Source organism: Hippopotamus amphibius, chromosome 1 (assembly GCF_030028045.1).
Source record: "Hippopotamus amphibius kiboko isolate mHipAmp2 chromosome 1, mHipAmp2.hap2, whole genome shotgun sequence".
NCBI lineage: Eukaryota > Metazoa > Chordata > Mammalia > Artiodactyla > Hippopotamidae > Hippopotamus > Hippopotamus amphibius.
The window spans coordinates 196221097-196248227 of record NC_080186.1 but is presented as its reverse complement, the minus strand read 5'-3'; the positions used below and the strand labels follow the sequence as shown (position 1 = coordinate 196248227).

The 27131-nt window shown below is 35.4% G+C and overlaps 1 non-coding gene across 1 annotated transcript; it reads left to right on the top strand.

The window, feature by feature from the left end:
- The first annotated feature begins 19391 nt into the window (after positions 1–19391).
- Positions 19392–19520, top strand: LOC130843480 (small nucleolar RNA SNORA11). Its single transcript, XR_009050987.1, has one exon. It is a non-coding gene; the product is annotated as a small nucleolar RNA SNORA11 (small nucleolar RNA).
- The last annotated feature ends 7611 nt before the right edge of the window (positions 19521–27131 follow it).

Below are 27131 nucleotides of genomic sequence, written 5' to 3'. Positions count from 1 at the left end.
TTTTTCCATCCCCTCACTTTCAGTTTGTATGTGTCCCTAGGTCTGAAGTGGGTCTCTTGTCAACAGAATATATATGGGTCTTATTTTTGTATCCATTCAGCCAGTGTGTGTCTTTTCATTGGAGCATTTAGTCTATTTACATTCAAGGTAACTATCAATATGTATGTTCCTATTACCATTTTCTTAATTGTTTTTTTTTTGTTTTTGTAGGTCCTTTTCTTCTCTTGTGTTTCCCACTTAAAGAAGTTCCCTTAGCACTTGTTGTAGGGCTGGTTTTGTGGTGATGAATTCTCTTAGCTGTTGCTTGTCTGTAAAGCTTTTGATTTCTCCTTCGAATCTGAATGAGATCCTTGCTGGGTAGAGAATTCATGGTTGTAGGTTCTTCCCTTTCATCACTTTAAATATATCTTTCCACTCCCTTCTGGCTTGTAGAGTTTCTGCTGAGAAATTAGCTGTTAACCTTTTGGGAGTTCCCTTGTATGTTATTTGTCATTTTTATCTTGTTGCTTTTACTACTTTTTCTTTGTCTTTAATTTTTGTCAATTTGATTACTATGTGTCTTGGGTGTTTCTCATTGGGTTTCTCCTGCCTGGGCCTCTCTGTGCTTCTTGGACTAGATTTCCTTTCCCACGTTAGGGAAGTTTTCGACTATAATCTCTTCAGTCTTTTCTCAGGCCCTTTCTTTCTCTCTTCTCCTTCTGGGATGCCTATAATGCAAATGTTGGTGCATTTACTGTTGTCCCAGAGGTCTCTTAGGCTGTCTTCAGTTCTTTTCATTCTTTTTTCTTTATTCTGTTCCATGGCAGTGATTTCTACCATTCTGTCTTTCAGGTCACTTATCCATTCTTCTGCCTCAGTTATTCTGCTATTGATTCCTTCTAGTGTATTTTTCATTTTGATTATTGTACTGCTTATCTCTGTTTGTTTGTCCTGTAACTCTTTTAGGTCTTTGTTAAACTTTTCTTGCATCTTTTCTATCTTCACATCCAGTCTTTTTCTGAGGTCCTGGATCATCTTCACTATCATTATTCTGAATTCTTCTGGTAGTTTGCCTATCTCCATTTCATTTAGTTGTTTTTCTGGGGTTTTATCTTCCTTCATCTGCTTCAAAGTCCTCTGCCTTTTCATTTTCTCTCTCTTTCTGTGGCTGTGGTTTTCATTCCACAGGGTGTAGAAGTATAGTTCTTGCTACTGCTGTCTGCCTTCTGGTAGATGAGGTTACCTAAGAGGCTTGTGCACACTTCATGATGGGAGGGACTGGTGGTGGGTAGAGCTGGGTGTTGCTCCAGTGGGAAGAGCTCAGTAAAACTTTAATCTAGTTGTCTGCTGATGGGTGGGGCTGAGTTCCCTCCTTGCTGATTGTTTGGCCTGAGGTGACCCAGCACTGCAGCTACAGGCTCTTTGGTGGGGCTAATGGCAGACTCCAGGAGGGCTCACACAATGAGTACTTCCCAGAACTTCTGCTGCCAGTGTCCTCGTCCCCATGGTGAGCAACAGTCACACCCTGCCTCTGCAGAAGACCCTCCAACACTAGCAGGTAGGTCTGGTTCAGTCTCCTATGGGCTCACTGCTCCTTTCAGCCAGGTCCTGGTGTGCACATTACTTTGTGTGTGCCCTTCAAGAGTGGAGTGTCTGTTTCCCCAGTCTTGTAGGAATCCTGCAATCAAATCCTGCTGGCCTTCAAAGTCTGATTCTCTGGGGATTCCTCCTCCTGTTGCTGGACTCCCAGGTTGGGAAGCCTAACATGGGGCTCAGAACCCTCATTCCAGTGTGTCGACTTCTGTGGTACAATTGTTCTCCAGTTTGTGAGTCGCCCACCCAGCAGCTATGGGATTTGATTTTATCGCGTTTGTGCCCCTCCTACTGTCTTATTGTGGCTTCTCCTTTGTCTTTGGATGTGGAGTATCTTCTTTGGTAAGTTCCAGTGTCTTCCTGTCCATGAGTGTTCACCAGTTAGCTGTGATTCCAGTACTCTCGCATGAGGGAGGGAGTTCACGTCCTTCTACTCTGTCATCTTGAACCAATCAAGGTCTGGCACATTTAAGAGTATCATATTCATAAATTTAAAACATAAATATTGAACATATAACTCTAGTCTCCATTTGCTTCATTTCAATTCATTCTGGGCCAAAATCACTGCCCAGTTGATGGCCTACTCTCTTGAGAGCTGCAATTATTTTCCTTTAACTCTAAATGGGTAGGGAAGGCTCCACCACGGTGCTCATGATACGCACAATTGCTCACTAAATGTTTCTTGAATCTCTATTACACTCTGTCATCAAGTTCTTCCTGTCTTTTAGGAATTCTATCACCCCTATTTTAATCTCCTACATGTTTTCTGATTTGCATGATTTACTGACCTATCATGTATTTTATGCTGCCAAGTAGATCTATCGATCTATCTATAGTCATTTTTTGAGCACTCTCCCAAAGCAAAGCACTGTGCTAAGTGCTTTTCTCTCTTATTTAATCCTCATGGTAGCATTTAAGGTGAAGGACTTATCATTATTCTTATTTTGCAACTGAGAAAATAAGGCTTACAAAAGTTAAGAAATGTGCCCAAAGTTACATAGCATGGGTTATGCAGATCTCACATATGAACACATTTAGTGACACTGATATCAAGTTTTCCCTGGAAGAGGGAAATGGGTAATTCTGAAACAGAGACAGGCACCTTAAGGGTCTATAAGTCCTCTTATAAAAGAGCTCTCCCCTGATGCTAATTTGTTTTGCTCCTTCTGTTCCTCCTCCTATTCCTCTTCAGTTCAGCATGGATATTTCAGCAATGTTAATTTGTGGAGACTAAGCTAGTGCCTTCTGTTTTGTTACCATCAAACTTAATTTTCCTATTCCCCTAACTATTGCTGAAGGATACTAGCAGATAGCCATGGTTAGTTAAATAATTGATTCAGTATCCATTAATACAACATATTATTGAATGCCAGGAATTGTTTATAATGTGGGGATATAGTGGGGAATAAAATAATAACAATAAAAAGCCCAATTTCTTGCTTAGAAGAAAGGGAATGAAGACTATGTATCTATATCTATCTATCTATCTATCTATCTATCTATCTATCTATCTATCATCTATCTATCTATCTCTACTTATATACACATATATGTATGTACAAATGTATATATGTACACAATATAATATAAATATATTTTAAAAAAACTCTCTTACACAGCAAATGATAGTTTTATATGCTTTTTAAAAATATTAATTGCCATAATGACACAAAAAATAGTTACAAGGAAATTACAGTATACTTTAAACTGAAACTTCAAAATATGTTACATGGCTCTATTATATGCAGACACAAGAAATAATCTTATCAGAATCACTAAACAGAGGTGGTCAGATGTAATCAAACTCATAATCCACAGAGAAATTTCATGGATATTTAAAGTATGAAAAACCCATTAAATAGAAATACAGGAAGAAAAAGAAGTGAACTAGTTACAGATCTAACCTAAATTATGTTGACATCCTTAGATGGTGGCACAGTAAGTTACCTAGCCAAAATAATTAATGTGTTTATATAAAGATCTGTCAAATGGAAGAATTTACTATCCTATTCCTGGGGCAAAGTGACCTAAATGATTCCAAAGAAATATATAAAAAAAAAAAAAATTTTTTTCTTCTCATAACTGTGTTTAAGATCCTCAAGCATTTGTTGTATCCAAGTCCTATTAAAAACTTAAAATATTCATCTGACTATTAACTGAAGATCTAGACTAAAAGCTGACAATTAGCAATTCAATTTATTTTCTTAATACCCATAATATAAATTCCTTAAAACATATGACCAGAACTACAAATTAAGCATCGCTGTCTTTTTGGTATAAAGAAGAATTTTTTAAAACAACTTTTTATTCATGTTTGACCAACTAGATGTTTTTAATTATTGTTGCTGAATTATTGTTGAAATAATAGTTTGTGCATATATAGATATGTAAAGTCCATCTTTGCCAGATCATTTGAAAAAGAGAAAAGTAATGTTTGTAGACTGTGGACTATATAACATGTTATTCAGAAAACAGAAATAACCTCTGAGTCAAGATACAGAGGAGGCAACGTAATCTGAATGACCAAAAGGAAAGGGGATGAAAGAAAACAGGAGTACCAACAGGATATCAAAAATGCTTAGGGGAAAAGAGAATTCTTAACCTTCTCATGCTTCCCTCTTAAATCTGAAAATGAGTTAAAAATGTACTATAAGTTCAATGTTTTGTATTTATGCTGAGAAAGGAAATTATGTTATAATACATACATCTAGGTAAAACAGCCCACGAAGGGAGGAGAAATTTGTCCAGTTTGCCATCTCAGCTCAGAATTTCTAGCCTCAAATCAAAGCGAACCAAAATATCATTCCCCATAACTTTAATTTTGGATAGAAATTTATAGAAATTCACTATTCTCTGCAGATTTGAGATTGTCACTTAGGTATTCCTACTAGTCTCAATTCCAATCACTTACATCGGTTAGTTTTAATAAAGCAAGACTGGGTGCATATACAACAAATATTTGCCTGAAAACACAAATAAGTGACTTACAACAACCTAATATATATAACAAGATTACTAAATTGTTCCAAAACCATTTTACTATAGTATAATAAACAACTTGGAAATGACACAGTTTAAGGTATTTAGATTTCTCAAATATACTTATCAAATATGCCACTTTATTTGACACACCACCTTGTATGTTTTAAGTGAATATTTACAGAGGAATTTTCTTAATTTTTCCAACAGGAATTTTGTGTTACTAAGTGTTGTTCACACCTAAGTACACTGTATTCTCTGACCTTTTCCAATGATAATTTTAAACAAATCAGCTCTCAAAACTTTCACACATTCTGAAGTCCTCAGGATACCACTGCGTGCAAGGAAAGAGATTTAAGTGCATGCATTTCACAGTGTATTTACTAACCATTTAAAAAATTGAGTGAGACAAGACCAATACTCTGGCATATATTCTTTTCATAATTTTCCCATACTCCACATGACATTTTATCTAAATTTTCAGGGAAACTCAGCAAAGACAGACTTTGGTTCTTAACTCCACTACCACCCTCCCTCACCTATCATCCTCCTTCTTCTTCTAAAACTTTTGGCATCTATTCCACATTCTTTGTTTTTGTAGATATCACTGACAATATACAAGATTTTATGTTTTACAAAATTTCCAGAGGAGAGAGTCTTTTGTAAAGAATCTGCTCCTTTACCCTCATTTTCAAGGAAATTGTAGGGAAAGAGGTGAAAAGAGGAACTCTGCCAGAGGCTGTGAATACCTCATGCTGCTGACCCTCTCTGTTTGCATACAGCTCAGTTATGTCCCTTGGGATTTAACTGAGACTATTCACTGGTAGCTGTAACATGGTGACCAGAAAAATTCACACCCAATGGTCAGAGTTCTCCTAAAACTCAAGTTCAACCAGCCAATGGAAAAAAGACAAAGAGCCCCTTTCTCTTTCTGTTTCCTCTGTCCTTTTTGCAGGCTTGGCACAACTCAACTGAGTTAGAAGTCTTACTTGGCTCTTTCTATGAAGGTGAGTCAAAAATTATCCGCGCTTTGGTTATATTAAAATTTCTATAAATTCTACAGCCAAAGTGCAGATAATTTTTGACTCACTCTTGTAATTTTCCCACTCTCCCAGCAGTCAACAGGAGCGAAACTGCAGAAAGACTTTTTGTTCTGGATTCCCCAGCTTCCTTGATCTGTATCCCCTTCTCTAGGGACAATTCTTGTTTGAAGTTTTTTGTTTTGTTTTGTTTTTTTAAATAATACTTCCTCTCGCATCTGGATCTTCCAAAAAAGAAATGTGTACTGGACTGGGTGCAGGAACAGTTTGAAAAATTCGAGCCTGGATCGTTAATCTCATTAATGGTAGTTGTATAAGTCCCTGTCTGATCCTAGCATGTTTCCCTAACAGAGAGCCAATTGAGCTATGCTAGGAAGTCCCCTTAGGGGCTACACTCTACTTACTACTCCAAGCTGTGAGCTCACCTGCCCTGGCAAATCTGGGGTTTTCAAACAACTAGAAAGTGACATGGGATACCAGTGAAACAAGGCCAATTCACAATCAACTGATTTATAATGGCTATGACCAAGTCTGTAATACCTCAGTAGTTCCTGAACATGCAGGGGTAATAATTCATTTTGTTTTATTTGTTATTATTTTTTATTTTAAAAACTCTCTTTACTAAGGAAGATTTTAAAATAAATACGAATAGAATAGTATAATGAACCCCCATTTACCCATCACCACTCAGCTTCAACTCATGAACACTTATTTCATCTAAATCCTCCCATATTATTTTGAAGCAAATCCTAGGCATCATACTATTCCATCCACAAATAATTATGGATCTCAAAAAAATAAAGCCTCTAAATAAAAAAACACAGTTCTATTATTATACCTTAAAAATTAACAATAATTCTTTACTATCATCAAATACCTAATCAGTATTTTAATTTGCAATTGTCTGACAAATTTCCTATTTTTTTAAACTTTTTATTTTATATTGGAGTATAGTTGATTAACAAGGTTGTGATAGTTTAAGGTGTACAGCAAAGTGATTCAGTTATACATATACATGTATCTAGTTTGGGATTGACATGGATACACTGCTGTATTTAAAATGGATAACCAACAAGGACTTACTGTATAGCACAGGGAATGCTGCTCATTATTATGTAACAACCTAAATGGGAAAGTAATTTGAAAAAGAATAGATACATGTATATGTTTTAATTATTATTTTTAATGTACATATAAATGATTGAGTTATTTATATAGTTCATGGGATATTATCATTATTACTTTGTTCAAGACATATATCATTTTCATTTTTTCAAATTTCACTTATGTATTCATGCACTTTTCTCTCCATTTACCACTTCCCTGATCTCTAACCACCCCCATAAGGCAACCATGCTAATGTGTTCATTGTGTATCCTTCTGTTGGTATGTGTCATGCTAAAATAGGTCCCTTTTTCAGTTTAATAAAATTTTTACTAACACAAATGGTCCTGTATAATAATTTGCAATATTTTTGTTTACTTGTTTCATTCTACATCGTATTTCTAAGTTCACCCTGTCTGTAGCTTTGGTTTTCCTTTGTGTCACTTCATTCTGTATTAATATACTCAAGTCTGCTGCCTCCAACTGCCATGTGGTATTCAACTCAGTGCATCAGCCACAGTTTCTTAAGTAACACCACAGTGAGGGTCACCTGCATTACATCCACCTTTCTGTCACAGCATACATCACTGCAATCAGTGTTCTTATTCATAGCCTCCTATGTTTTATGTGAGAACTTATTTGGGATATATACCTAGTAGAAGAGTTGCTCTGTATGTAGAGTATGTGCATTTTATTTAATGAAGAACTACCAGCTTTTGCTCCAGAAAAGAGCAGTACATGAGATTTACTATGTCCCCAGTTCAAAAACAAAAGTTTGTATTATCCAACTTTCTAACTTTTTGTCAGGCTAGTGGGCATAAAGTGGCAGTTAAATGTTTTTTAGCAGTTTTATTGATATGTAGTTGACAGGCAAGAAACAGAATACATTTAAATTACATACCCCAACTAGAGATTGAACCCAGGTCCAAAGTGTGGTGTCCTATCCACTGGACCGCCAGGGAATTACTCCACACACACACCTTTTTTTTCTTTTTAATAGGGTGGGGACAGAGTGGGCTTCTGGAGTACAGCAATGCCCCCTCCACTTCCTTCTGGAAGATTCAGGGCTGGGTGCTTATGTGCCTGGCTCAGGGTTGGCAGGGCACTGTGGCTCCTCTCTGGGTTCATTTATTTATTTAATAGTCCTTTTTTTAATGTCTTATGGGACAGATATTTTTTAATATATTTTTATTAATTATCTATTTTATACATATTAGTGTATAATGTGATAGGTTTTGACATGTGAAACTATCATCACAATTAAGATAGTGAAAATATCCATCTCACCTAAAAGTTTCTTCATGACCTTTTCCAAATTCTCCCTTTCCTAGCTGGTTACTTTTACTTATTTATCTGTCACTTATTATAATAGCTAGAAAGTCCACCACGATGGCAAATAGAAGTGGTGAGTACTGGCATTTTTTTCATTGTTCCTGATCCCAGCAGAAAGCTTTCAGATGCCTTTATCAGTTTGAAGAAATTCTCTTCACTTTCTAGTTAACTGAGACTTTACCAATAATAGATGTTGGATTTTATCCATGCTTTTTCTGCATTTGTAATTTATATAATCATACGATTATTCTTCTTTTAGTCTATAAATATGATGAATTACATTACTTTATTTTTTAAATATTAACCAACCTTGCATTCCTGGGGTAGATGTCAGTAAATCATGATGTATTGTCCTTTGTATATATTGCAAGATTTTATATAATTTTTAAAATATATTTGCCTCTATGCTTATAAGAGATACTAAGCTTTAGTGTTCTTCTCTAAAGTATCTTTGTGTATAGGTGTTTCATTATTATTTCTTCCTTAAATATTGATGAGTGCTTAAGTGAAGACATATGGTCCTGAGTTTTCTTGAGGGAAGGCTTTTAATTAAAACATCAACTCCTTTGTAAGCTATAGTGCTACTCAGTTATCTGTGCCTTCTTGAGTGAGTTTTGGTCATTTGTTGCTTTCAAAGAATGGGTCCATTTCATCTAGGTTATGAAATGTACTGCTTAATTTTTGGGGCTTGATGTTTATAAGTTTTAGTGACCTCTTCACATAATTTACTGTATATTTCATTGGGTTTCTCTATTGTTTTCTGATTTCTATTTCACTGATTTCCAAACTTTCATCTTTCGTGTCTTCCTTACTTTGCATTTCATTTTGCTCTTCTTTTTTTAAGTTCTTAAGATGGAAACTGAGGTCAATAATTCAGTACCTCTCTGTCTTGAAATACAGGCATTTAGTGCTATAAATTTTCTCTTAAGTGCTGCCTTAGTAGCATCCTACACATTCTGATAAGTTGTGTTTCCATTTTCGTTCAGATTACTATATACTCTAATTTCCCTTTGGTTTCTTCTATGACACATGATTTATTTAGAAATGTGTAGTCTAGTTTGCAAATACTTATGAATGTTCTAAAGATCTTACTGTTATTAATTTCTAATGCAATTCTATTGTGATCAGTAAACACACTTTGTGTGACTAATTATTTTTAATCTATTGAAGCTTCTTTTGATTCCCAGAATATAGATTTTCTCAGTAAAATTTTCATAATGCATTTGAGAAGAATGGGTGTTCTGCTATTGTTGGTGAAGTGGTCTATGAGTCAATTTACTAAGGTTAGTTGATAGTATTATACAAGTCTTCCATATCTCAGCTGGTTTTCAGTCTACTTGCAATTCCTTTCAAGAACATAAGATATCTTGCCAACTATCCAGATCATTATGTGTATTATTTATTCATTTTAAACTGCTCTCTATGAAAAGTTTACTATCATTATGTAGATTTCTACTGTATTTTAGGTTTTTTGTTTCCATTGGAAATTGTATATCATTTGATTTTTTTTGCTGGTTATTGCTGACATATAAAATTACCATTTTTATTTGATCATGTATTTGTCAATATTTCTGAATAAAATAATTATTTTAAGTAGATTTTACTATTAATTTTACTGTTTTTTTTTCAGGTATTTGATATCACTTGCAAATAATGAGAAATTAATCTTTACCTTTCAATCATTACATCTCATTTTTCTCTTTATCTTGTGGAAATGTTGACAGTGAGTTCTTAGAGACATTTTCTTTTGTCATTCTTTATTAGATCTACTTTTGTCATCCATAAAACACATTAAAAGTAAACTCCTACTATGTATACATGAAGTATATGATAATCTTTACTTTCTTGATTTCTGCTACCCTCGTCTTGAATTTATTTCTCTTCTTATTTGAATATTTCCTCCAAGAGTATTTTTGAAATATGATTGTATTACAAACAATCTAAGACATTATTTGTCTGGGCATATTCTTATATTCCTCTAGAATTTTAATAATATCTTTGCTGGATACAAAATTGTAGGTCTAAATTATTTCTAATTGCTTGTCTGTTTTAATATTTTATTTAAATATTTAAAAATATTAATCCATTGTCTTCCTGCCTCCAGGAGGCTTTTTTTTTTCTTTTTAGGCTATCTGTTCTTTATGCCCAGTTTGTTGTTTTTGCTTTATTATATTTGCATTCTTCAGTTGACTATTATTTTTACCCATGAGTTCATTGTCAGAGGCAGTATCCTGATAAGCCAGAAATCTTTTTTTTTAAGTATGATTTGAAGTGTTTTCTGATTTCTTTTCTTAAATATTTCCACCATAGCCAGTAACAAACTACCAAAGTGTCAACACTGAATTCAGAATTGGGAAGACATGTTCACAGTTGGCTATCAGGAATAGGTAAAAACTGGTTCCAGCACACCACCAGATCAGCTACTCTACCATACAGAATATATTGAGGAAGGGATAAAAGCTAAGAACACATCTTACCCTTCCAGTTGAGCTGGAGAGGACAGGCAATCAGTCTTAGGATGAGAATCCCAACCACCACAGATTCAGCGAGGATCACATTCCTTTGCTTTTACTCCAACAGACAACTTCTCTGTTCATTATTAAATTCTTAGAAATATGAAGAATTGGAAGGAAACAGTCACCTAAGGTTGTAAACCAATGTCCCTGAAGGTAAAGGATAGATAATGCATTTGTGGGACAAGAACTCAAGTCAGTTTGATCAGCCTTCAAAAGTTTTTTTTTTAAGTACTTTTATTGAGATACGGTTAACAGACAATAAACAGCATATATTTAGAGTGTACAATTTGGTATCCCAATCTCCCAATTCATTCCCCCCCAACCCTCCCCACTTTCCCCACTTGGTGTCCATGTGTTTGTTCTCTACATCTTTGTCTCTATTTCTGCCTTGCATTTCCTCTTTCATAGTTGTTAGCATTTGCCTTATGGATTGAGGTGCTCCTATATTGGGTACATATATATTTATAATTGTTATCTCTTCTTCTTTGATGGATCCCTTGATCTTTATGTAATGTTCTTTCTTGTCTCTTGTAACATTTTTTATTTTAAAGACGATTTTATCTGATATGACTATTGCTACTCCAGCTTTCTTTTGATTTTCATTTGCATGCAATATCTTTTTCCATCCCCTCACTTTCTGTCTGTATGTGTCCGTAGGTCTGAAGTGGGTTTCTTGGAGACAGCATATATATGGGTCTTGTTTTTGTATCCATTCAGCCAGTCTATGTCTTTTGGTTGGTGCATTTAGTCCATTTACATTCAAGGTCATTATTGATATGTATGTTCCTATTATGATTATCTTAATTGTTTTGTTTTTGTTTTTGTAGGTCCTTTTTCTCTCTTATGTTTCCCACTTAGAGAAGTTCCTTTAGCATTTGTTATAGGGCTGGTTTGGTGGTGATGAATTCTCTTAGCTGTTGCTTGTCTGTAAAGCTTTTGATTTCTCCATCGAATCTGAATGAGATCCTTGCTGGGTAGAGTATTCTTGGTTGTAGGTTCTTCCCTTTCATCACTTGAAATATATCGTGCCACTCCCTTCTGGCTTACAGAGTTTCTGCTGAGAAATCAGCTGTTACCCTTATGGGGGTTCCCTTGTATGTTATTTGCCATTTTTCCCTTGTTGCTTTTAATAACATTTCTCTGTGTTTAATTTTTGTCAACTTGACTACTATATGTCCTGGCGTGTTTCTCCTTGGGTTTATCCTGCCTGGGACTCTCTGCACTTCCTGGACTTGGGTGGCTATTTCCTTTCCCATGTTAGGGAATTTTTCAACTATAATCTCTTCCAGTATTTTCTTGGGTCCTTTCTCTCTCTCCTCTCCTTCTGGGACCCCTATAATGTGAATGTTGGTGAGTTTAACATTGTCCCAGAGGTCTCTTAGGCTGTCTTCAGTTCATTTCATTCTTTTTTTCTTATTCTTTTCTGCATCAGTGATTTTCACCATTCTGTCTTCCAGGTCACTTATTCACCCTCCTGCCTCAGTTAATCTGCTATTGGTTCCTTCTAGTGTATTTTTCATTTCCGTTATTGTGTTGCATATCTCTGTTTGTTTGCTCTTTAATTCTTCTAGGTCTTTGGTAAACTTTTCCATCTTTGCACCCAGTCTTTTTTCAAAGTCCTGGATCACCTTCACCATCATTATTCTGAATTCTTTTTCTGGAAGGGTGCCTATCTCCTCTTCATTTAGTTGTTTTTCTGGGGTTTTATCCTGTCCCTTCATCTGGTACAAAGTCCTCTGCTTTTTCATTTTCTCTATCTTTCTGTGGCTGTGGTTTTCAGTTCCAGAAGACAAAATACTGCTGATACTGCTTGATACTGCTGTCTGCCCTCTTGTGGAGGAAGATGTCTAGGAGGCTAGTGCATGCTTCCTGATGGGAGGGACTGATGGTGGGTAGGGCTGGGTGGGTGAAGCTCAGTAAGCCTTTAATCTGATTTGGTGGGCAGAGCTCAGTAAAACTTTAATCTGCTTGTCTGCTAATGGGTGGGGCTGTGTTCACACCTTGTTGGTTGTTTGGCCTGAGGCTACTTAGCACTGGAGCTTACAGGCTCTTTGGTGGGGCTAATGGTGGACTCTGGGAGGGTTCACGCCAATGAGCACTTCCCAGAACCCCTGCTGCCAGTGCTCCTGTCTCCTCGGTGAGCCACAGCTGTCCCCCACCTCTGCAGGCAACCCTCCAACACCTGTAGGTAGGTCTGTTTCAGTCTCCTACGGGGTCACTGCTCCTTCCCCCTGGGTCCTGGTGAGCACATTTTTTTGTGTGCCCTCCAAGAGTGGAGTCTCTGCTTCCCCCAGTCCTATGGAGGTCCGTCTCACTGCAGCTTCTCCTTTGTCTCTGGATGTGGGGTGTCTTTTTTGGTGAGTTCCAGTGTCTTTCTGTTGATGATTGTTCAGCATTTAGCTGTAATTCCAGTGCTTTTGCAAGAGGGAGTGAGCGCACGTCCTCCTACTCTGCAATCTTAATCCTATCTCAAAAGCTTTTAAAAATTGTTCATTCCAACGTGGTTTTACCCTGCCTGATAGGTTCCATATGAGAAACTTGGACTGCTGTTACCAATTTCTGTGGTGAAGAGGCACGAAATTATTATTAGAAGACAATGATGGTATGGGGAGATGGTCAGAACCAATCTTTAAAAATTACCTTCACTCAATATTCTCACTGCTGCTCCTAGCTGTGTTTCCCCCCAGGCTGCAGCCATGAATACTTTCTCCCACTACACACACACACAAACAAAAAGTTCACAAGAACTTTCAGTTCCCCAATGGTTTCTAATATTTTGTCCTTTTTGTTTATTACCTCTTACATACTTTCTCTCTCATCTACTTAGTTTCATCAAAGTTGATCTTGAAAGGGGGAGCCTCCAACACTTCAAAACTTCCCCCCAGAACATGCTATAAATTAGACTACTGTGAATTGCACTATGATATGAATTTAAATCAGGCTATCTGTGAAGATTCTAGATAATTAATTTATCACTTCTTTTTAAACTGACTGTTTTCTAGTCTATGGATATTAAGAAAAGTTTAAGTTTAACTGGAAGATAAATAAGGAATTTAATCCAATTCAGCTGTTATATAACATTTGAGAACAAACAAATAAACCAAAAATGAGTAAGTCTTGACTATCACAAGTAAGGAAAATACAGAGAAAATGTCCTCCTTTTCTTCTCCCAACACTCTTACACCCTAAAGTTGCCTGTATATTGAAAAGGACATAATTTATTCTAGACTGAAACATAAATCTAAGAACGTTTTATAGCAGAGTTCCACCAAGAGCTCCTGTATGTAAATCCCTTTAGCAGTTTAACTGGGCATCTAGAGATATGTGGCTATTGGGAATAACTGAAAGTATTTATAAAACTGAGACATACGAGGAAGATAATTATGAAGCCTATATGCATGAAGAATCAGGCTTCGTCTTTTACTTGAAGGACAATTTACTAACACTTGAAAGAATCTTGAAATTAAGTGTTAACAATGTGTATAGGATCATTATATGCGAGGTTGGATTTTAGAGCTCTCCTCTGAAATTCCTCATGAATTTGAAAGAGGAATAAGTTATCTTGTGCAGTGACAAAGTGATTCATCTCCTTGAAGACAGCTGCCAAGTAAAACTGCTGAAATTGGAAACTTTGAATATCAGACTATTGTCTTTAATTTCTTTGAAAGAAAGAAGTATATTTTTTATAAATCTCCTTGCATGAATTATAAGTTTCCTTTAAAATAATAAATTAACAATATTTGCTATTTAATTTATTATAAGTTTCTTATGTAGACAGGAAATATTGCCTGCCATTCTAGTAAACAAAGAATGTTGTCTACCGTCCCAGTTCTACAAGGATCAAGCCATTAGCCACTGCAGCTTCCCACTTACAGTGCACTCTGAGGGGAATTCAAGGTGGAGGAAAACAGGAAGCAGTCTATGCTTTGGATACTGGCCCTAGATAGTTGTGATGCATATCTAAGGAATAATTTCAATGAACCAAGATCCTTGCATATTCTCATAAACAGAAAAACACTAAAATCATTAACTTGAGACATCTGTTCTTTGTGATTAGCAGTAACCTTTTGATGTTCAACTATATGATTCTTTTCCCAGCAAAACAAACAAACAAACAAACAAAAAACCTTGTATATATCCTGCCTCATCCCTTGCCTCTTTGGAGCAGTTTCTCACTGCTATCTGAGAGGCTGTGCTATGGGCTATAGCCCTCAGAAAGATCCCCAAATAAAACTTAACTAGCAACTTCCATGTTGTGCATTTTTCTTCAGTAAGCACTTATGAACATCAATTGATACATATAAGAGGAAAGAACTAAACAGATATAAAATTAGAAAAGGTGATAAGTATTTAGGAATGAGAGGGTACCCAAAGGTATGTTTGCATTCCCATGTCTGCATCCATAGAACCAAACACAAATCTCCACCAACCCAGTCGTAACTTTGATTGACAGCACAGTGATTAAGCAGTTTCCCCTCACTGATGAAATCTACCCACTTATTTTTATATTTTCAATATTTTGGATGACTGGTCAGATAGGAGGATCTCATTAACTATTGCCTAAAACGTATTTGGCACCTAACACTAGGGAAAATCAGTGATTAACAAATTGAAGCTGTTACCAGAAAGAAAAGATCATCACTTACAATTTTTCTTTCAGACTGAAGTCAAAATTAGCAAAAATAGGTTTTATATTTCAAAAATAAAACCATTAATTAGTATGATTCATACTCTGTAAGAATTCAAAAGTTGCCAAATCTAACCACTTATAAATGACTGCAGTTTTATATCTAAATTCCTTAAAGTTTAAGTGCATCAGCTTGCTAAAGCATATATAAGTTAAATGATCCTTTCAAAAGTACAGAATTTATATTTTTAAAATGATTCATTTGGCCACAGGTTGATAGCACTTTAAGATTAGTGACTATGGTCACATGTGTTTCATAATTCAATAATTTTCTAATCTGGTTAAAAGCATCATTTTAGACACCATTTTATTCAGGTACTACTTCATTTTTCTTCTTTATCATCTAAAGTGAATGTAACTTTCTCATTCATAAATTTAAAAACACCCCAATTTATTTTCACAAACCTTAATATTCATATCTGCTACATGCCATTGTTTAATAAACTTGAAATTGCTTTAAAGAACCCCATCCACAAAAATAAATTGATTACTCACATTGTTTATTTTTAATATGTAAAGAATGTCAGAATATCATAATTCCATATTTTAGTCAAATTTTTACATTAAGCAAAGTAGACGATTAAATCCTTTCTTCTGCACAAAAAAAAATTCTTCTACTTGGAATATCTACACCTCCTACTTGGGGGTGGATCTGAGTTTATTTTCATGCCATAGATGAAATAATGCTTTATATAAACTAGGGAATTCCTCTCTGGCAAAGTATAGACTTAGTTTGCTAGAGTTATCTTCACTCATAAAATATATCTTAGAAAAATGGAAACTATTTTGTTTAAAAGTAGGAAGAAATCAAACAAGTAACAATGACAAACAGGCTGATTAACTTTACCCAAGGGTAATGCCCAAACATGTTCTTATCTCAAGTACGATGAGTTTATTATCAAATTCACAGCCCTGTAGAAATGACAATTTTTTGAGAATGAGTAATATCCACATAAAGATGGAAAAATATTTAATATTCTCCTTAGATCTTTTTTCCCTTCACTGTAGAGATTCTATTCAGATTTTTATACCATTAAGTAATATTCACAAAATGATGGAAGCTGTACCGGAACTATATTTTCCCACTGCAACACATTAAATCATATATTTTCAAAGAAGTGTAGCATTTCTTACATCATGAGAAAAGGCTTCCTGGGAAAGAGTCAGGCCCTCCTACTTCACAGCAGAAACACGAGCATTCAAACATGTTATGTGTCATATATATTAATGAATAATGTTGGAACTAATGAAGTAAAATTATACTCATTTCTTAGACTATCATAAGTTTATATTCTTCACTTATATATCTAATATCAGTAATTCCTAGTTGTTTAATGATCTAAAATGTCCATATTTAAATGAGTAAAATTTATAAAATAAAATTAAGTTAAAGCTAGGACAACTTACTTTAAAATGTAATAAATAGAAGACATAAGGTGGTGGCATGAATTGCAATCAAGCACAATAGAGTAATTTTCTATGACTTAAAAAGATTGGTTAAACACAGCATAAATATAAGAATTATCATCATAGTACATCTTATCATCATAAGATCTTAAATTGAAAGTTTTGACTGATTCCTGAGATGAATTATATATAAGGTATCAAAGTAAGATGGGAGGTGAATCAGTATGCATATTTATAAAGGAAATAAATCAGAACTATTTAGATAACTCTTGAAATCTCTCACCAACTCTAAGCATATACAAAGCATTAAAAAGAGATTTGGTGGGAGAAAATTAATGCAAAATCTATGTTAAGGAAGAGTTGCTACTTTGTTTTGAGTTGCAACATTCAAAAGGAGAAAGAGAGGAGTGTATGCCCCTCACCTAAGGAGAACAGCAACAGTGAGACAATGCAGAAAGAGTACTACTTGTCTCCAACATTTAATGGGTGACTTTGAGCCTGTGTCTGATATACATGCCTGAAGAATTTAGGACTAGATTCTACCACTATTGGCATGTGGTAATATGGAAGCAGGTGGGGAGAAGGGGAGAGAGGGAGCGAAAGACAGAGGGAGACATAGAGGGAGACAGAGAGAGAGGACAAGAGAAAGAGGCAGAGAATGTTTTAGGAAGTAGCATTATCAACAGCATGAGAAATTGTATTTCCCAAGGACTGAGATGAGTCATTTATTTTATATTCAATCCCCCAAGATCTTCAGATGATAAGGAAGGATGCAGAAACTCCTAAGGAACTGAGGAAAGAGCAGCAGCTAGAGTAACAAAATCTTTATTGCCTGTGAAATGAAGTTGTAAGGAGTCTACAAATCCATAAGATGTCCGACATGAGAATCAGGTTTAAACCCTTGCCTAGACCAAAGTGTGTGAGGCCATCTTAAGTTATTATAAAGTCAAAGAAGTCTTTACTTCCCCTTATTTTCTATCCATATTCTTAACCCTACAGGGGTCAAAATTCATGATAAGCATGCCAGAGCAAGAGGAAGCTGTCCAAAACCTTCATCATAACACACTTTAGCAGAAAATATGTCCTCCATAAACATGACCCATTAGGGAAAGTGGAGAAGATTTAACTCTCAACCAAGATTGTAGTTATGATTAATTGATGAAATTAGGAATTTAATTACTTAATTACAACTTGTTTTCATTACTTGAGAGTAACCATAAAGGTCATGATTCTGTATAGTATGGTGACTGTAGTTAATAATACTGCATTTTATGTTTGAAAGTTATTAAGAAAGTAGATCTTAAAAGTTCTTATGACAAGAAAAAAATCTGTAATCATATATAATAATGGATGTTAACTAGGCTTATTGTGATCAAATCATTATGTTGAACACCTGAAACGAATGTAATGTTATGTCAATTATATTTCAGTTAAAAATTTTTTGAAAATCATGATTCTTCCCACAATTTTCATGCACTGTCACAAAAAAAAAATTCTCCACTAAATGAATTTTAGGTCAGTGGGAAATAATGATAAATTGTTTTTTATTGATATCCCATGAGTCCTGTTTATTCAATATGCTGGTTACAGCAGAAAAGAAAACTCCATCTGGGTATTAAAATATACACAAATATCCTTGAAGGTAGAGGTATTTTTAACAACACAACAGACAGGTTTTCTCTCCCTACTTGATTTTTTAAATCTGGCTGACAACATTGATGGCAGAAATCCTGAATTCTTCAAAACAATACAACCTCAAATCTGCCAAATTTTCCATGATGTCAGGAAATCTCTAAGCAGCAGAGGTGTTCAATGCAGAAGCAATGTAAAATTAGAGGGGAACAGAATCAAAGCAGATGCTCTTTAATTTGCAGAAGTCAAAGGGATTTTTATTTTTAGGCATGTATGTATTTTCTGTACAGTTTCACAGCAAGCACATGAGTCTAAGCAGTCTCATATAATGGATTTAACATATGATCGTGAAACTGAAATTTTATAAGAGCACTGACTGCAGTCTTGTTAATCATTTCTTTCCTACATTAGAGGTTATAAAAACCAACCCACTCTTTTGACATCTCATTTCGAAAATAACAGATTTGTCATTAAACCAGAGCTATAAATTCAAGCTTATTGATATCTCTATTGGCACAGTGGCATGAAAAGCTATAAATATTACTTACATTCTTATTACTAACTTGAAAGTCCAACTGAGAAGAAAGATAAATCACTCTTAGTTCTTAGAAGATAATCAAGAAATGGGCAAGGGGATTATATAGTTTCCTATATGGTGGAAAATTGGATTTAAAATGAAGTTGTTCAAATTTCTACTTAATTCAAACATCAACTTTCCTCATATTCTAATTTCTCAGTTAATAAAAGGCAGTGAAGAAACTTACATTGATAATCTTCTCAATTTCATGCAACATTTATGTAACTGGTAAAATTCCAGGAAATAAAAATATAGTAGTGAACAACATTAGATACAGATGCTGTTTCCGTAAAGAAAACATCCTAGTGAATACAAGCCAGTATATTTTTAGGATGGCACAAAATGATTCCTTGCGGAGAATTCCCTAGTGATCCAGCGGTTAGGACTCTGTGCTTCCACTGCAGGGGACACAGGTTCGAACCCTGATAAGGGAACTAAGATCTCTCATGCTGCGCAGTGTGGCAAAAAAAAAAAAAAAATCCCTTGTGGTGGTGTAGGAAGAAAGGGCAACTTCACATTCTATTCTTAACTAAAAAATACTCATTGGGGTGTGCTCAGAGCAGGGGACCTGAAGAAATGGCTCATCTGTTTACAACACATCTGACAGGAATCTGGGGTCATGTGACAAGGGGCACAAAGTTTGTGGCCTTCCTATGAACAAATACCCAACATGTGTCCCCCTGCACCTCCACACGGCTGCTGGGCTGTGGGACAAGGCTCAGTATTGGAAGGAAAGCTACAGTATTTAGTGGGGGAGTTTGCCACCTAGAGCCAGTCTGGTCCACATGTGGGTGGGCCATGAGCGGTCTTATGGACATATAGGCTTTGAACCTCTCTCTTCAAGGAAAAAAGAAAAATAGATTACAACTATATGCCATCCTGCAAAAGGCAAAACTATGGAGACAATAAAAAGATCAATGGTTGCCAGGAGTTCGGGGGGAGAGGGGAGATGAATACACAGAGTACAGAAGTTTTTATGAGCCATGAAAATACTTTGTATGACATTATAATGACTTTACATCATTATACTTTTGTCCAAACCCACAGAACCTGCAACACTATTGACTTCATTAAAGTGAACCTTAAGATAAACTGGGGACTTTGGTGATTATGATGTGTCAGTGCAGCTCATCCTTGGTTTAAAAAAAAAAAAAAAGTCTTAAGAACACAGGGTAGATGTTTCTGGCAAAATTTTTGTTTCACTTTTATATATGTATATATATTATATATGTATGTGTGTGTGTTGGATTGTGATGTAAAATGTACTTTTTAGATCAAAAGAGTTTGCAGGTCACTGTAGTTATACTGGCAAATAAAAGCACAAAAAATACTCCAAACTTTTAAGCCACAAATTCTTTTGAACAGCTCTTGACAAGATCATTTACGCTCCCACAGTGCTAAATTCCACAGGTCAACTTGCAATCTGCATTATATTCAAGTTCTCAGTGGTGATTATTATAGCTGCTACTGCCTAGTTCTTTAAACACTTTCTGCACTTGATCTCTGGGCCGCCTGACTGTGCTGGTTCCTCACCCACTTCTGCTGCTGTTCAGTCTCATTTACCAGGTCCTCTTTTTTCCCATTTCTAAATGTTGCTGTGCCTTTTTTCTCTGCTGTCAGTATCTTCTCTCTTTACAACTCTCCCTAGGTTATCCCATTCATTTCTTTCAGTTTAAATACCACCCACACTTTGATAACTTTCAATTTTATTAACAGTTTTGATCAGTCTCCTGACATCCTGAATCATATATCTTAGTACTTGCTTGACATCACCAAGTAGATGACTAATAAGTATCCAAGTATTACTTGGCCAGAGCTAAAATACATATTTCTACCTACACATCTGCTCTTCTCCACATGACACCTCCTCTTATCTAGATGCTCACCCAAAAAACTTTTAAGGCAAACTTGAATCATCTCTTCGTCTCATGTCAAATGAATCAGTAGATTCAGTCACATTTGGACTTGAAAAATTCCATGGTCATTTATAACCTAATAACCACAGTCCAAATTTGCTGATCTAGTTGGTGATGAAAAGTGACTGTCGGTACATGGTGCCAAGCACCTTTTTAAGTGGAGAAAATAATACACATATAATCAATTTATAGCAGTGTCAAGTTAAAATTACTGTTTTAAAGATTAGTGAAAATGTTTTCAATGAAAATTGCACTACAATAAGAACATTTGAAAAGGAATAGCTGAAAATATTTTTACCATCATATAATTGTCACAAGACGTGAGGTCCTCCACATCCTTGCCAATGCTTGGTAAGGTCAGTCTTTTTAAGTTTACCTGTTCTAATATATATATAGCAGTTTCTCATTGTGAAAGTAATTTACATCTCCATAATGACTGATGATGCTGAGTACATCTACATATGTTTATTTGCTATCCATATATCTTCTTTGATGAAGTGACTGTCCAAATTCTTTGCTTGTTTTTTAATTGAATTGTTTATTCCATTATTGAGTTTTGAGAATTACTTATATATTCTGGCTACAATTCCTTTAATAGAAAGATGACTTGCAGAAAGATGACTTTTCACCAGTCTGCAGCTTCTCTTTTTATTATCTTAATAGTTTTGACCAAAGAGCAGACATTCAGAATTTTGATAAAGTCCAATTTGTCATTTTCTTTCATTTATGGTTAGCGCTTCTTGCAGCCTATATAAAAAAAACTCTGTGCCTAACTTAATTTTACAAAAATTGTTCCCTATATCTTCCTTTAGAAGTTTTATAATTTATCCCTTTTGTTCTACAATAGATTTTGAGTTAACTTTTGTGTCTAGTGCAAGATATGGAACTCAGGTATTTTTTATTTATTTGTTTTATATAAAGATATACAAATGTCATGGCAACCTTTTTGAAAAGACTAACCCTGTTTTTCACTGAATTGTCTTTCCACCTTTGTCAAAAATCAGTGGTCCCTAATGTGTGGGTTTCTGAGCTTTATTTCATTCATCTACGTTTATACCTTTACTCCCATACCACTCTCTCTCTTTACTATTATAGTTTTAGTTACATAATAATGTTGATATCAGATAGTGCTACTCCTTCACTTTTGTTCTTCTTTTCAATGTTGTATTGACTATTGTACATAATCTTTTGGACTTCCAAATAAATATTATAATCAATTTGCAAACTTCTACCAAGAAAAGAAGCCTGCTGTATTTTTTCATTAAGATTGCATTGTGGGACTTCCCAGGTGGCACAGTGGTTAAGAATCTGCCTGGCAATGCAGGGGATACAGTTCGATCCCAGGTCTGGGAAGATCCCATATGCTGTGGAGCAACTAAGCCCGCAGGCCACAACTACTGAGCCCGCGTGACACAACTACTGAAGTCCATGACTAGAGCCCATGCTCCACAACAAGGGAAGCCACCACAATGAGAAGCCTGCTCACTACAACGAAGAGTAGCCCCAGTACGCCACAACTAGAGAAAGCCCATGTGCAACAATGAAGATCCGAAACAGCCAAAAAGTAAAATAATAACACAAAGTACCAAAAAAAAAATTGCATTGTATCTATAGGGAATTTGGGGGAGAATTAACATCTTAACGATATTGAGTTTTCTTTTTTTTATTATTATTATTTTTTTATTTAGAGTGTACAAATTGGCATTTTTTCTTATTAGTGATGTATATATGGCAATCCCAATCACCCAATTCATTCCCCCCCAACCCTCCTGCTTTCCCCACTTGGTGTCCATATGTTTCTTCTCTATATCTGTGTCTCAATCGGTTTGCAAGGCAGAAATAGAGACACAGATGTAGAGAACAAATATATGGACACCAAGTGGGGAAGCAGGGAGGGTTGGGAGGGAATGAACTGGGAGATTGGGAATATTGAGTTTTCTGACCCATAAACACAGTATATAGCACCATTTATTTAGACACTCTTTTATTCATTAATTTCTCCCAGCAGTGTTTATACTTTTTTGTGTTTGGGTCTTAAAAATACTTGATCAGATTTACCTCTCTTTCACATTTTGATGTTAATATAAATGTTGAAATGCTACCACTTAAAAAATTTCAAAATTGAAAACTAAAAAAAAGAAACAAATCTAACAAAGGATATGGAACAACTTTCTGGAAAAGTATAAAACTTTATTAAAACTTCATATAATAAAGAATGCCAAATAAACAGAGAAATATTCATAATTAGAAGTTCCAATACCTAAAGTTCCCATCTCTGCCCAAATTGATCTATTGATTCAATGAAAATGGATAAAATCCTAGCAAGTAATGGTGTGGGTTTGTGTGTGTGTGCCTGACTAAAACTTCAAAAACATATTCTAAAATTTTATGGAAAGGTAAAGATTAAGGAATAATCAAGGCACCAATGAAATCACTATGTGGAAACAAGACTGAATTTGTGTAAAATTATAATAATTTAGAAAGTGCAATAGTAAAATAAGAATAGATAAGGATCAATAGAACTTAATGGAAATTTTATGGTACAAATAGCATTGTAGTTTAATGGAGGAGGTTTTTAATATTTAATAAATAATGTTGAGACATCCAAGAGAAATTGGAAGCCAAAATCCTTTCCAACATTACCAGCTTACATGAGAAAGATAGATATAAAACTTTAAAAACTTCTATTCCTCAAACATACAATAAATCAAGTGGAATACCAAGATAAAACTGGAGGAAGACATCTGTAGCACATAATACTCCTAATGGATTTAAGTCCATAAAAATAAACGATGGCTACAAACACTAATGGTAGCATTAAAATATATAAAGAACCTAATAGAAAAAGAGTAAATGCTTTGCAAAAGTACCACATAGAAGAGAAAATACAAATAACTAAGTGAAAGAACATGCGCAACCTGACAACCAGAAAAATTACAAATTTATACAATCTTACAATATAATTTATACCCATGACATTGTTAGAAATTACAAAAAAACAAAAAACAAAAACAAAAAGAAACCTTGACCATATCAATTGGTGGTGAGGATTTAGAGCAAACTGGACACTTAGATTGATGGGGGTATTAAACACTTTCCAAAAATGGGGCATCTATCATATTACAGTTTAAAAAGCTCATTCCCTACAGCCCTAGGAATTCTACTTCAAGGTATATCCTCAGGGAAACTCTAAGCAAGTGTATTAAGAGGCATTTGCAAAATTACATATAGCAATAATGGCTATCAACAACACTACCTTTGTTGCATATCTTCATAAATTTCCTCATATTTGACTTTTCATTTAACTTTCATTCGCACCTATTCAAATGGTATATATTAAAGACTAACGTATGGGCTCCCATAAGGGGGATAATGTTCTCAAAGTCTGAAACAAATGTATTTCAATACCCTCTTACATTATTCCATCTATAAACTGAGCCATGATGCATATGTACCCAGGAAAATAAAAAAAAACTTGAAAGATATCTGCATTAAATATGGTATTTTAGGTTGATATTACTGCATCACTAAATGATTATGTTTACTTTGTCATCCTCTGTTTATAAGAAGATATTATTGTTCCTCTGAATGTAAATTGTCTTTTACTCCGCCAGCTTTACAGATTTTTTTTTCTTTAGTTTTTTGCCGTATGACTATGACGCGTCAAGGTATGCATTTCTGTACTGTTTATCCCACCTGAGGTTCCTGAACTTTTTTGATCTGTGCTTCCTTTTTGTTGGGCTGTTAATTTTCTTTTCATATTTGGAACAAATTTCTCCACTATCTTTTCAAATATTCTTCCCTCCTTGGTCTCTTTCCTCTTCTGGAACTCTAATTGCACATATGTTAATCATATGGTATTTTCGCTCACGTTGCTAAATCTCTGTTTAGTTATGGGTATCATTCTCCTTGCTGTACTTCAGTTGGATATTTTCTATTGACCTGTCTTTGCATTCAGTGGCCTAGACACTGAAAAACACTGTATCCAATCTGCTATTAAGTTCATCCAATGAACTCTTCAATTCAGATACTGCCTTTTCCAATTCTAGAATTTCCCTTTGGTTTGCTGAGGTGACGTTACATAGCCAGAAACTGAGCTGTGCTTTAGTTCTACAGTGCTTACTCCCCTTACTCTCAGGGCGCCACAGGCTTCAAATTCTCACGTCACCGTGAGCCTGGGATATGGGCTGGTTGTCTGAGGGGATTTCCTCAGTCTGCTCCCTCTCAACTAAAGACTTCCCTTCATGTTTGTGCCTTATAGAGGTCTCTCCATGCTCTTACCCCTACTGCAGTCATATTCTGATGTTAACTGTTAGCCTGACATGTGAGCTGAGAGACAGGGCACACTCTGCTCTGGTTTACCTCAGTGGTAGGGAGGCACTGTGTTTCTGGCTCTCAGAGGAGGTGTTCAGTTATCCTGCCTTCCTCCAAGTAGTAGGCAATCTTTAATGTTCTGGAACCATGACCTTTTTCTAACTCCCTCCCGGGCATAGAGGAGTTTTATTTTTGTTCTACGCTGTTCCCCTAGCTGCAAGTAGTCTTCACTTGTGCCCTGTCCCAGAAAATAAAAAGCCAACTAAGAGCACTGGAGGCAGTGCTTTGGGGGAGACAGAATCGGGTGGGGCAGTGTGCCTTTCCAGTAGTGGTTCACACCCCCTTCTCCTGGGGGGTGGCTTTTCCAAGCTCCCACACGACCCTAGTCTTTCTCCTGAGGACCCAGATAGTCTGTGGACAAGAGGTCGCTAATGCAAACACCCCTTGTGTCTGTTGCTCCTAAATACTCTACACCCATATGCTACCCTGCGGTTGCCTTTAGCAGCGTTACAATATTACTGAATTCTTATCAATGAGTAATTTTCCCGATGCCTGCACCAGGGAAGAAAGTGTTCATGCCCCATCTCTCTATGGAAGCACCTGCTTTTCCTTGGATTTCAGATGACTTGGTTGTCCTGTGATCTCAGCTCTCTGAAGTGTTCAAGAAACATTACATTTTATAGAGCACCTGGATTTTACATGTTTTAACAATAAAAACTATTTTTTCCAGTTTTATACATCCTAAGCTGAAGCTGAGAATCTATTATTATTTTATCTTTATTACAGGACCATATTTTCTTGCATCTTTACATGCATTTTAATTTTTGATATGTTCACTTTTTTTTTTATAAAGGTGTGGTAAATATTCAACTGTTTAGTATGTTTGCCTTTATTCTGTTTTGGTTTTCCCGGTAAGGGCTTGTCCTTTCCTCTTGCAGGGGGTTAAGATGAAGCAAATCAGAAGTCGAGCTGAGCTGGGACTAGGTTGAAGCTTTATTTAATTTCAGTTCAACTCTGAATTGAATTCCAGTGGCACCCTTGAACCAAAGTTTCCGATAACATTGCATTATCTATGTTTTCTACTTTATACCCACAGATGCTTACTTAGCAAGTTCTTATGGGTTATAACTGTCTGGCCAAGAGATTTATTTTTGTACTGGGGCTCTTCCAGATTCTAAAGAGTCATACCACCCCAAGCTTTCATTAAAAGTTTAGTCTTGCTTCTCCTCATCCCAGAAAAAGCCTCTCCTCCTATGGCACACCTCCTTCTTTACCCTTTCTTAACTTGTATCATTAGCACCCAGTCATTTTTCTTTTAGGAAAGGCTCATTTCTCTTTGGAATTGGGTCCTTTAGACATTGTTGCATCCAACACACTCAGAAGGCTTTAAAGTTAAGTGTTATTTTGTTTGCTTATCCAGTGTTTTCTTATATGATGAGCACAATGTCACATCATAGCTGGAAGTGGGGCTATCAGGCACTAATTCTTCATTTCATAAAAATTGAGCTCAAAATTTTCTATTTCAATCGTCCCATTCCATCTAAGAGGGTTCATGTCTATGTGTAAAGTAGAGTTGAAAGTTTTTTTCCTTTATTGTCAAAGGAAATAAATTCCTTGCTATGACTAAGTCAAAGTGTTGATGAACCAACGTAACCTTTTCGTCACACTAACATCATTTCCCATTTAACAATTACATATGGCTGGTTGGTAGAAATACATGTTGCAAAAGAATAGAGAGTAGTTTCAATCTCTATGTTAGAAATTCCTTTATCTCCATAATAGGATTCAGGAACCAAGTTTTTGAGTAAGGAACATTCCCTAAGGCTGATGGGGAGATCATATTTCACTATACTTGGTGTAAAATCACTTACAATTAAATATTTTCAAAAGAATTTGGGGATGTATTCAACAAAATTAGGTTAAAATAAAACCAGGTTATTTTTGCACTCTTATGGAACAGTAATTATTCCATCATTTTCCAACTCTTTTCATTAAATAAGATATTTACCTCTTCAAATATGCCCATAAAATACAGAGGTGATTTTATATTTGACT